The sequence below is a fragment of the Diplotaxodon limnothrissa genome, linkage group LG5, assembly GCF_057381915.1.
Source record: "Diplotaxodon limnothrissa isolate DT_005_m linkage group LG5, D_limnothrissa_male_GT1.1, whole genome shotgun sequence".
In the NCBI taxonomy this organism is placed as follows: Eukaryota; Metazoa; Chordata; class Actinopteri; order Cichliformes; family Cichlidae; genus Diplotaxodon; species Diplotaxodon limnothrissa.
The window spans coordinates 41,127,222-41,140,546 of NC_140600.1; the positions used below are offsets into that span (position 1 = coordinate 41,127,222).

General features: G+C 47.4%; 1 pseudogene; it reads left to right on the forward strand.

Annotated features, from left to right (window-relative positions):
- Positions 1-447, forward strand: part of LOC146632908 (uncharacterized) — a 1,124-nt pseudogene extending 677 nt beyond the window's left edge.
- The last annotated feature ends 12,878 nt before the right edge of the window (positions 448-13,325 follow it).

A 13,325-nucleotide genomic window follows, 5' to 3' on the forward strand; every position in this document is an offset into this window, starting at 1 on the left:
CAGACCTGATGAGTACCTCTTCCTGCATGAGGCTGGCTTCAACCTGCAGAAACGAAGGCAAAGAGGCCGTAGCATCATTGGCCAAAGAGCCATCATTGAGGTCCCTGGCCAAAGGGGAGGGGGTAATATTACCCTTTGTGCGGCCATGGGTTCGGAGGGGCTTGTCCACCGGCATGCTGTCCTTGGGTCTTACAACACCCACCGTCTCCTCACCTTCCTAGAGGAGCTGAAAGACATCCTCCTGGACCGCCAACAACACCATCCTGGGCCCGCACATCACATTTATGTGATCATCTGGGACAATGTCGGCTTCCACAGAACAAGCCAAATCAGAGAGCGGTTCACCGCCAACAGTGACCACTTTTTAAACGTCTGTCTGACACCCTACTCCCCTTTCCTGAACCCTATAGAGGAGTTCTTCTCATCGTGGAGATGGAAGGTTTATGACAGACACAAGAGAGAACCTCCTCAGGGCAATGGAGCTGGCCTGTGTTGACATCCCAGCGGAGGCCTTCCAAGGATGGATTCGCCATTCCAGGGCGTTTTCCCACGGTGCCTGGCAAGGGACAATATATCCTGCGATGTGGATGAGGTGATGTGGCCCGATGCAGCTCAGCGACATGATGCCGCACAGTGGTGTGAATGACGTAAATAAAAAAACTTCACACCCTGTTCATGTTTTCAGGAGTACTGTTGTGTGCAATAGATTCTGTTGTTGCATTGAGTTGTGTTACAGTAGTGTACGCACATGCAGGATTTTCTATAGATTTATACTCTTCATATGAAACTCACAAATCTAAACGCCTCTGCAGAGATCTACGACGAGCCGTTACTGTGTGGTTTCTACAAATATGCACTGGCAGTTATGAAACAAAGAACCGTCTCACAAACTGAGCATTGTGTTTTCAGTTGTTTTGCTGTAGTGTGTAATGATGTGTTTACATTTTTGAAAGCTGCTCTTTTGGTGTGAAAGTTTGAGTTTTGCAGTGGGAAGGTGTGGTTGTGTTTATGTAACTTTAGAAAAGGGTGTTGTGTTAGACATTGGGGAACATGTTTGTGAAATGTGTTATAGCATTTGAGAAAAATCTCTTCCCCCGTGCAGCATATTAACAGGAAGAGAGCCAAATGGAGCTACCTTATCACTAAGGCGTAATAAAAAGGTGGTGTGGTGTCCTCCAACAGCTCCAATGAACTCTAATTATTCCAGTTAATCATCACTGATGATGAAAAATGAAACGTATAAGAGCAAAAGCAGAAAAACACTCAGTTTCAAATAGGATTAGTGATTATTAATGTTTAGCTTCAAAGTGAGGGAGCTATCATACTAACTATACAGTCATCTAATTGATGTTCATTAGCAGTCATGGTTGCAGGTGAAGTAGTTATTACAGGACGGTACATTGTCACGTCATGTATCTCTCCAGCTTTAATGGACTGTATTTAAGACAGAAATAATAAGATTAGCTGAAATGAGCCTCAGACTCGGGCTGTATCTGCCAAATCGGCTTCCTTCCTGACCCTCCATCAGCTAACTGGGGCTTTCAAAAGGGAATGTAATTAATAGGCAGCACTACAGCACATTTGTCCTCCTTCATGTGATTATCTGTCAGGAAAGATGAGCCGTCGATGTAAGGTCTCTGCGCTGATACACTGGCCAATTGTTTGTGAGGACACCCTGGACCTGCTGACAATTCAGCACTATTTTTGAAACGGTAAGAACAAATGAGGGCGGATGCTAGCTCGGCTTCACCCAGCTGGTGCAGCTCGATGGGAATCGTGCATTTTCACTCAGACTGTTTAAAACACGCTGGGTCTGCAGACAGACTCGTGCCCACACTCTGAAACCTGACACGGACTCCGCTTTTCTGCAGTTCGTCACGTGTCCAGCAAAGGTGAACTGTTTGTGCTGTTAGAACCTTTGATGACATCATCTGACCAATCATATGGCTGCTTTCAGGTTACTAAAGGGAAAGTTCCAGAAACTGGTGTCGCTGCGTTGGCTGCGAGTGCCGAGGGACGCAGCGCAGTCTGCAGTTTCATCGTTAAGATAATGAAGAGCAGTTTTACTTTCATGTCCGCGTGCCCACCGCAAAGGTGAGCGACACAAAGAAGTCGAGCGTTTGAGATGTGCTCAGCTGTACGCTCAGTGTCATCCTCCCTGTGCTGACGGAGCTGATGGTCGGCTTTAAATTATAAATCACTGTAATGCTCTGCTAGCTCCTTAGCAGGCTGGGCTCTCTTTCATCACAATAACTGTCCTTGAAATATATTTTTTATTCATCTTTTGTGTTTTGCAAATAAATAAGAAGAAAGGAAAGAAAGGAGCAGCAGACGTGTCAGTCTCACTCAGGCTGATATCTTTTTAAGGCAGCGTGAACTGTATGGGGGTGCCTACTGGGGTCAGCGGGGGAGCTGGCCCCAGGGAGGGGTCACCTGCCCCTCCCTTCCTTCCCTCCCCATCTCCAGCTGCCTCCCTCTTCCCGCTCCACCACAACCACCCACACATGCAGGGCCTTGGAGTAGGGGTATGTCACCAGGGTGCAGAGGAGGCTACCCCCCCCCCCCCCCCCCCCCTCTGTCCCCTTCTGGCTGCCTCTGCCTCAATTTTATCCCACAACTTAGACATTCACATTACTCACACTCTCATTACACATACATATAGGATCTTGGGGGTGGGCACGATACACGGAGTCCAAAGTACCATCAGGGTGTACACCCCACCCCTGGCATCGTTGCCCACCTCTCAATTTTAAATACACGTAGACATTGAGGGCTAGCAGGAGGGACTATGCGCTTACCTGCTGCTCTCTGGCAGGTAGCTCCAAGCCCTCCTGGGTTTTAAATGCACCTTAGAACACACATGCATCAACATTACAATGAGCGGGTGGAGGGAGGTTTGGAGTCTTCTCTCACCCCCGTTCTCTGCGACCTGCTGGAGCAGGGGGGCTAGGACTAGGAGGAGGAGTTGGCCGTCCGACTGCGGTCTGGAGTGTGGAGCCTTCCTGCTGCTGCGGAGTCGGGGCGGTCTGCCTCCCCCCACCGCAGGGAAAAGGGAAACACCACCTGGGTCTGGGTGCAGTTCCCCCCTCCAGGGGCGGGGGCACCTAGACCCAGTTTGTAGAGTACGCTTGGGGAGTGTGATCGTGTGTACAGCGTCTCTTTATGTCTGTCTCCACGTTGGTTGAGTGTGGAGTAAGTGCATATGAGAGCATGAGGGTGGGAATGGATGTTTGTGTCTGTGTCTGCCTGTATGTCTGTGTCTATATGTCAGGTTGGGTGTCAGGCGCCACCTCTCTGGGGACATCTCAGGCCCTCCAAGGTTTGGAGGCCTATTTCCACCCACCACCACTTCCCCTGCCAGTGGCGGACTCCCTCAGACATCGGTGCGTTGGTGGTTCTTTGTGTCCGGGGATGGGCGTCCAGGTACACACCGGCTCACTCCTTGGCGGCCGCTTATCGGGGCCTGGAGCCTGGGGCTCGCTCGGGCCACTTCGGAGGTGGGGTCACTCGGTCACTCAGGCGCAGCTGGCTGCCGGCGGAGCTCACGGGCGCGTCACTGCAACTCCCCCTGGCTTCTGCTCCGCGGCTGCTGAGTGAGCCCTCATCTGGGACTCTCCTCAGCTCTTTCCGGGACAGTGGCGCAGCTGCCCCTCTGTTGGTCTTCCTTGGTCTCTTGTGTTCTGGGGGCCTCTGGATGTCTGGAGTTTTGATCTCCTCCACACCTGCTTCACGCCCTGGAGGACGGGGCTGTGGCCCCCCCACACCCTCTAGCAGATTATTACATGAAGGAACCTTTTAAAAAACAAAAAACAAGCGCGTCCATGCTCACAGGTGTACACACGGGTGATCACACCCACAAACTACACCCTTTTTGGCTCCTACCTCAAAGCACACTGTGTTCTGTTGATCTTATGTGCTGCACAATAATGCTTAACATTTAGTATTTACTGTCATATTCCCATATATCATTGTGATGTTGTTTATTCTATTACTCTTGTTCTCTTCTGCTTGCTTTCTTTTTTCTTTCTCAGCAGGTGATCCAGGTGATTGATATATGCATTTTTTTTTCTCTGCCCGTTCTGTTGGTTTTTGTCTTTTGCCCTTCTCCCCCGTCCCTCTTCTCAGCTGTTTCTCTTTCCCTCTTTCTTTCTCCCCTTCTTTCCCCCAGTCAAGTCTGTCCCGTATTCAGTAAGTGAAAATAAAATAAACAATAAAAGGTGAATCAAATGGACCATTACGGCAAGGCTGGGATGGTCGATTTGGTAAAGTAAATCCGTTGGGCATCTTTCTTTGCCTTTAGACAACAATTCTGATGGCAAAAGAGCCAAACGGGACAGGCCAAAAAAAAAAAAAAAAAAAAAAAGGCAGCGTAAACTGTTGTATAATGAAACTCTGGAAGATGGACTGCTGAGCCCGAGGCCAGTCACACAGCACTGATGGAGCGAGGTGAGCTACAGCCATTGTTGGGCCAAGTGAAGCGAACGCCTCGGGGGAAACTGCACCTCTCCAACTGTAGGGGAGGTTTAAGAAGCAATACGAAGTGGCCCTGCAGCCCTGTGATTAATCAGTATGATTTCTGGGGACTGTGCAGAGGAATCAGCAGCTGACAGGCCTCTTTCTCTGCCTGATAGGATAAAAAGCAGAGGAGCTCCCAGAGTAACAGTGGAGGTGCAGGAGAGTCTGAAAGCTCAGACAGGCTTCATCTTCCAGTCAGGCTAATAAGTTTTAATGACTCGCTGCACATCAGCAGATAACGGGTTCATCAACGAGGCCTTCGTGGCAGATGAAAACAATGAACATGCTGCTCATTGCACACATAATAAAGAGTAAAGACCAGCCAGCCCGCCTGCTCTGGATGCCATTACATGGCTGCTGTCAGGTCTGCTGTGATGGATGTGGCCTAAACTATGAACGCAGACCAACAGGAACTCCAGCTTTATTAATTTATCCAAAGCTGAAATGTGAATGTCGTGATCATCTCATAAAAAGCAACCCAACAGTGCAGAGAGAGGCTGAATCTGCAGCACAAACAGTTTGAACAGGTTAGATTTATGATGCAGACTCAAAGAAGCAACTGTCTGTGATGACACTCGAAGATCTGACTGTAGTTACTATTATGCATCCCATGAAATCACTGAAGGCATTCCTGCAGAGAATAAAAGGCTGCACTAAAAGGTCACATGTAAGGCCAAAAAGGACAAGGGGAGACAGCAACATACTCTATATGCACTGAAGGGTAATCAGGGAAGCTGGAGAGAACAACACACAGCTGGACTAAATCACAGACGATGACACAAGCCAAGCTCAGAGAACTACTAGCTATCAAAATAAAACAGGAAGTGAGAAAGTAAACAGAGAAAACAGACATGAAAGAACTTAATGCAGCAGATACAAGAGGAGGGGGGACAAACAAACCCAGAATCAAACATGTTTTTCATTAAATATTTCAATAAATGGACCCAGAAATGTTGCAGCAAGCTAAAAAAAAAAGGCTGCTTCTAAAAATTCACATTTCTCATCATCGGGAAAAAATTCCAGTCTCTTACTATCAGTGTGAGGCTGTGGTGATGCTGTGTCCACAGTCCTGTCTGTGGGCGGTGGTTTTGTACCTGCTGATTGTAGTTTGGTGTGAAGTGTTTCTATAAGACTGAGGAGTCAGGGTTAAAAGCTACGCAGCACTGGATGGAATAACACTGCACGCTTTACCTGACGGTGATCTGAGCGGCAGTAACAGCATAAACTGAGATATGCATTTCCTCATGTGTGTGCAGTGCAACGCTGCAGACACCTTATCCACTCCGTCCACTCGAACTTTATTTCTCCTGTTCAGTATGCGAGGTAAGCTCTGGATCACATGATCATATCGCTGTAATCCTGTTCTGGCATTTGATCGCTTCTTTCAATCTGAGCTCCCTGTGCAGATTTCAGCCCGAGGGCGAGACTGTAGATTATTCTCACGAGTTTCAGTCAGATTTTTATAAGGTGTGAAAGTGGCCACTTCACACTGCATCGAAGGTGCCAGAGGTCAATGAAAATGTCTTTGGTCTATGTTTTATTCAAAGATTCTGTGACAGGAAGAGACGACGAAGGGAAAGGTCAGCGAAGCGCTCGGGTTCTGCTGAGTGACACGAAGAAATGGAGTCAGAGACGCAGCGTGACGGCAAGAGAGACAAAGAATGAGGCAGAGGGAGAGACTGGCTTTAGACGAGTCAAAATGGAGTAAAATGGAGACAAAGGGTGAAGGCAAGAGTGGCAGGCCATTCCCAAAGTGTCAGAGCGAGAGTCGAGTCCCCGAACACAAAGAGAGAGGGCTGGAAACAGGACAGGACTATCAAGCTCTGACGCTGTTCACTGAGAGCCGTCTAAAGGCCAAAGGGAGGGATCTTTACATGCTGCCAGTGACCTGCATAACCCCCGAGTTCGTCCATGACAGGTATATCTCCGTCTCGTGGACCCTTAAAACTTTAAAAAGTCAACTTTGTGGCTGTTTGGAGAAACTCTGACAGTCACGACGCGATCAGTGTCATGGGCGACATCAACACTCTGAAAGGCTCAAAAATCAATCAGCAGAAAGCAGCAGAATGACAGCGGCTCAATAAAAGGCTGCAGCGGCTCGCTCGCCTCCACACGCAGTCACACGCATTTAAGAAACAGGTCATAGGTTCAGAGTGAGCGCTCTGCTACCAGCTGACTGCAAAGATAGCCGCGAGCGCATCTGTTCGTTCAGTTTATTTGATCTCTGAGGCTCGGCTGAGTAATAAAGACCGATCTGGCATTCAGCCACGCAGCTCGCGGTGCTGGTGCACGCTCGGCTGATTGGACCTAACGAAGGTGGACAACTGAACTGAGTCACTGGTGCGGTGAGCTTCACAGACGAGCGGAGAGTCGTGTCATTTCCACGGAAGCAGACTCACAGTCCTGAGACTCAGTTTGGAGGTCAGATTGTCAAAGAAGCAACAATCAGCACGAGATTGACGGGTCAGTAGAAGCTGCAGCTGTCAGTCAGGTGCTGGGGTTTCTTCAAAGCCACAGTCTCAGTCACACAGCAGGTCTTCTTGGATGTCCTTATGTGACAGTGAGAGTCCATCTTCAAGTTACCGTCCTTCAGTGTGCAGGTTTTTGGGGGGTTTTGGAGCCCAACTCTGAAATTAGCATTGCCCCGTTTCCCGTAATACAACGCCGACACAGTCATGGGTTTGGCAGTAGCACAAATGGTGATTAATTCCCGATGATCAGAGTTTGCTGGCTTCTGCTCGTCCTCCCACCTTTTCACCAAAAATGTCCTCAAAGACGGACTTTGTCACGGTCCTCGGGTTCTGTGCTGTCATGACTTCATTCTTATCAGCCGGAGTTTTTGGAGGCTCTTCTTCCTGATAATTATTGTCTTGGAGTTTCCTCCATTAGAGTTAGAAACACAGTGTGTGTGTGTGTGTGTGTGTGTGTGTGTGTGTGTGTGTGTGTGTGTGTGTGTGTGTGTGTGTGTGTGTGTGTGTCTAGGTCAGCTTCCCCTTCAGACTCATTAGGTTAGTTCCCCTCAGCTGTGTTGTCACCGGTTGTGTCTCCTGTTCAGCTGCTGTTCTGCATGTTTGAACGAGTTCAGCATTAAAGCTGTTTAATGGTCTCCGGGATCCTGCATGGGTCCACATCCTGACAGGGACACAGCTGATCCTTAACCAGCGTCAGCATTCCAGGAGGAATTCTGTAAATTTTTTCCAGCTTGATGGTGCTCCCTATCTTAAGGAAAAAGTGATAACTAAGGTGACGAGGAATATCTGCAGATCTTAATCCCATCAAGAATCCGTACCTATCAGTCCTTGGAAAGTAGGACCACAAACTGTTATCACCTAGGAGCACTGATAAGGCAGGAATGGATCTCCATCAATCAGGACTTGGTCCAAAAATTGATATCCGGCAAATCCGAGAGAACTGCAGAGACCATGCAGTGAAATATGTTTCCAACAGTGACCGTGTCATGGGGTCTCCAGGAGTCTGGGAAGCTTCAGGTCATTGCATGTGAGCTGCTGCTCCCAGCTTTTCTTTTTTCAAAGTGCAGGGTTCCTGTTGTGGAGTTTATTTTAATCCAAACCTTCATAAAAAACACTTCATTCAGTTTTAATGCCGAATCGAACCAGAGAGAGAAAAAACAATTTAAAATAAAAGGAATCAGCGAACAGGTGAAGCTGAAGTGAGCCACAGTGATTGACATTCCTGTGACAGATCCCCAAAGGACTCCTGACTGCCTACACCCACATGATCACATGTTTCCTGTTCCCATGCCCGCCCCAGTATATGTACCTACCGTCTTCTCCAGTTTCCTGTCATGTTGTCAGATCGCTCGTCTCTGATGTTTTTGTCTCCGTTTGATGAAAGTGCTGGACTCTTTCTGCCTGTCGGGTTTCTCCTCCTTCCTGTTTCCATCAGACACACCCAGGATGTGATTCCCGGTGCGTCCCACGGTGCATCCAAGCAAACACGGCGGGATGTGTTCTCAGACGTAAAAGCATCCATCACATATGAGCAGGTGATGAGAAGCCCTCAGCATCGTGTATCTCGTATGTCTGCAGTGAGGTCTGCGCTGACACAACGCCTCCTCAGAAGCTCTTTGACCTCGTCCTGAACCTCCTCTGGTGTCTGTTAATCAAATATGCTGATTCCCCTGAACAAACAGATCAATTATAGTTTGAATAGATTGATTGTTCATTAGAGCTGCTGTTTATCTGCAGCTCCTGTTGTCCTCTCAGTCCAGCCTTGGAGGAGGGTGGAGGGCAGCCAACAGTTAGCTGTGAAGAAACCCCAGAAACACTCACAGAAGGAAGGTTTAGTGAACAAAGAGCCACAGGTGGACTGACGGTGTGCACAGAGAGATCATAAACCCATGAAGTGTTTCAGGCTTTTTTCCATCAGGCAGCAGCGACGTTAACCTCTGACCTCCAACACACACTCCATTGTGTGTCATTGTGTGTCATGCATTCCCACTGGATCTTAATTACACCAACGCAAAACAACAAAAGAGCAGAAATCATTAGTTTGGGTTGATTGTGCGCTGCTCCGCTGGTAATGCCAGGAGTTAAATATATTAAAAAACTGGTTTGATGTAAATAAGTTATCATTAAATATAAAGAAAACAAAATTGATTATTTTTGGCACTAGACAAATGAAAAATGATTCTAAAATCAGGGTGAATGGAATTGAAATTGAAAGAGTGAACGAAAATAAATTTCTTGGCGTGATAATTGATGATAAGCTGAGTTGGAAGTCTCATATAAACCACGTGAAAACAAAAATGTCAAAAACCATCGATATTCTCTACAAAACAAAGCATGTCCTGAAAAAAAAAGCTTTATACACACTTTATTGTACTCTGTTGCTTCCATATATGACTTACTGTCTGGAGATATGGGGTAATGCATATAAAACGAACACTCTTCCTATTTTCAAGCTACAAAAAAGAGCTATAAGAATTATAAACCAATCAAACTATATAGAACCAACTAACATTTTGTTTATTAATCTGAATACCCTGAAATTTTATGATTTAGTTGAATATAAAATGGCACAGATAATGTATAAAGCACAAAATAACTTGCTTTGCCGCAGTACTCAGAAGCTGTTCAAAGTCAGAGAGAGTCAATATGACTTAAGGGAACAGATTTCTTTAAAAAAAAAGAAGATAAGGACAAAAATAAAGCAGAGATGTGTTTCTGTTAGAGGAGGTAACCTGTGGAATAGTTATGACAGGGATTTAAAAAGGTGGAGTTCATTCTCCTGGTTTAAAAACATGTTTAAAAATAGAGTATTAGAAAAATATATAAATCAAGAATGAAAAGAGCAAAAAAACAAACTCTTGATTCTTTTGCTTTGATGTAGTTACTTATCTAAGGTGGAAAGTTTTTTGTTTGTTTGTTTGTTTGTTTTTGCTTTGTTTTATTCTTTGCTTCGAGCCCTGTGTACAGGAGCTGCATGCAAAAAGATCTTTTGTTAAAGGGTTGGCGTAATAAGCAAATGCTTCAGCCAGTACCTTTTGATTAGCCTTGTCTCATGCTTTCTTGCTTTGTGGTAGATCTATGTTCTGTCTTCACTGAGATATTTGAATGCTAATCAATAAAATCAAATAAAAAAAATCAAATCAAATCAAATAAAAATAAAAAATAAAAAAAAAATATATATATATATATATATATATATATTAGGGGTGCAACGATATTCGTATCGATATTGAACCGTTCGATACAGTGCTTTCGGTTCGGTACGCATATGTATCGAACAATACAACATTTGTAATTTCTTTTATCAATTTTCCTTCTGACGATGCTGTCTGTGTTGAGCGCTCAGTGAATCTGTGTTCGACTACTCCGCCTAGGCTGCACTGTCCAGCGCAGATCCACTGAGCGCTCAACACAGACAGCATCGTCAGAAGGAAGAGCGCAGGGCAAGCTAGCGAGACAGAAGTTAAGCTCTACTTGCAACAGGCAAATTGAACCTCATTCAGATCTGGCGTTTGGAATTATTTTGGTTTTCATGTGACGTATGACCCTGAAGGTAAGCGAGTCATGGACTAAAGTAAAACAGTATGTTGGATGTGCCATGCAATGCTCAATTACATTGGTGTGAACTAGTGTGTTAGCGCAGTTAGCTCGTTAATGTGTTGGCCGTCTAGCCCCATGCACGGAGCGATCGGTGGTAGCTCGTTAACGGAGATTTGCCGTGTTGTGGCGTTAAGGTCATTTCAACGAGATTAACCTGAAAGCACTAGTGGGCTCGGACGTCGCCCGGATCAACAAGGTCCGCGTCAGGTGTTGAGGAACCAGGGCACCCTGACGAAAAGTGGGCTACTGGAACAAGAAGGCATCGGTGGGAAAGAGACGAAAACAGGGCGTTGTTGGAATGCTACTACGCAAGTAACCCCGGCGGAAGGGGCTACATGAATAGGATGAGGGACCTATGGATTCTTCGATACCCAACATCCACAATGACGGCGAAACAACTAGTAGCTCAGTGTTCCAACATTCGAAAGAAGGGACTGCTCTCACAGCTAGAGATTGACGAGGTACAACACAAATGCTACGGCAAGGAGGAGTCAGGACGCCAGGTCAGGGGGGAGATATCATCACCCCCACCCGAGATTGGGTACATAGCCCCAAGTGCGATAGGAGAAGGATCGTTGAGTGCGAGAGGAACTGACCTGAAAAATAGGATCATGGCCAAGCTTGAAACCTGGATCCCCCGTAGCCGGTTACCAAGATTACGTGAAGTACCCTCAGAAGGTCTGCTAGATGATGTTAATGCAGCACTACGGGCAATACCTACAACCACGATTACCGACACTAACAAGCTGATCTACAATACGGCAGCAGTGATCAGTGAGATGCTTGGCTACAAGTTGAATAGCGACAAAGGGCAGTACCCTCCATGGAGAAGGAGGCTAGAGGGCAAGATCAAAGTAGCACGGAGGGAGGTTAGCCAACTAACAGAGTTGCAGAAAGGTGCGACAAATAAGGTGCCTAAGAAATACAGCAAGCTGTCCATACCTGAGGCCTTGGAAACTGCCAAGCAAAGACTCACAGCCTTGGCCAGCCGCTTGAGGAGGTACACCAGAGAGATAGAAGGCAGGAGAATAAACCAGCTGTTCTCCACAGAACCAGCAAAGGTGTACTCTCAGTGGCAAGGGAACAATAAGAGAACAGCACCACCAAGGCTGGAGACGGAGCAATACTGGAAGAGCATATGGGAGAAGGATGCAACCCATAACGGCAATGCTCAGTGGCTAGAGGATCTGAGGGCAGACCACAGCGAACAGGGTCCAGTAACCATCACAGTGGCAGATATCCAAGAAAGGGTCTCCAGTATGAAGAGTTGGACAGCACCAGGGCCCGACATGGTTCACGCCTACTGGCTGAAGAAGCTGACTGCACTCCACGAGCGTCTGGCAGCACAAATGAACCAGCTGCTAGTTAACGAGAGACACCCGGAATGGCTAACTGAAGGCCGGACGGTCCTGATCCCCAAGGACCCCAAGAAGGGACATCCAACTACCGACCAATAACCTGCCTCAGTACTACATGGAAGCTCCTGTCAGGCATCATATCGGCTAAGATGAACAGGCACATGGGTCAATACATGAGCGGGACACAGAAAGGAATTGGCAAGAATACCAGAGGCGCAAAACACCAGCTACTGGTAGACAGAACAATCAGCCGAGACTGCAAGACCAGACTGACCAACCTGTGCACTGCCTGGATTGATTACAAGAAGGCCTATGACTCAATGCCCCACAGCTGGATACTGGAATGCCTAGAATTGTACAAGATCAATGGGACCCTAAGAGCCTTCATCAGGAACTCAATGGGGATGTGGCGTACAACACTAGAGGCCAACTCCAAGCCCATAGCACAAGTCACCATCAAGTGCGGGATCTACCAAGGAGATGCTCTGTCCCCACTGCTGTTCTGCATAGGCCTGAACCCCCTCAGTGAGATCATTAACAAGACTGGCTACGGATACCGACTACGGAACGGAGAAGTTGTCAGCCACCTCCTGTACATGGATGACATCAAGCTGTATGCCAAGAGTGAACGAGACATTGATTCACTGATCCACACTACGAGGCTATACAGCAATGACATTGGAATGTCGTTCGGACTGGAGAAGTGTAGTCGGATGGTAACAAAGAGAGGGAAGGTAGTCAGAACTGAGGGGATTGAACTACCAGAAGGCAACATTGCAGACATAGAGGACAGTTACAAGTACCTGGGGATCCCGCAGGCAAATGGGAACCATGAAGAGGCCGCTAGAAAGGCTGCAACCACCAAGTACCTGCAGAGGGTCAGGCAAGTCCTGAGGAGTCAGCTGAATGGTAAGAACAAGATCCGGGCCATCAACACATACGCCCTGCCCGTGATCAGGTACCCTGCTGGGGTAATAGGCTGGCCAAAGGAGGAGATAGAAGCCACTGACATAAAGACAAGAAAGCTCCTTACCATGCATGGAGGGTTTCACCCCAAGTCCAGCACCCTGAGGCTGTACGCTAAGCGGAAGGAAGGGGGCCGGGGACTGGTGAGTGTCAGCACCACAGTCCAGGATGAGACAAGGAACATCCAAGAATACATTGGGAAGATGGCCCCAACTGACCGAGTGCTCAGTGAATACCTCAGGCAGCAGAAACCCAAGAAAGAGGAGGGAAACGAGGAACCATCATGGAAGGACAGGCCCCTGCACGGTATGTACCACCGGCAGATAGAGGAGGTGGCTGATATCCAGAAATCCTACCAGTGGCTGGACAAAGCTGGACTGAAAGACAGCACAGAGGCACTAATCATGGCAGCACA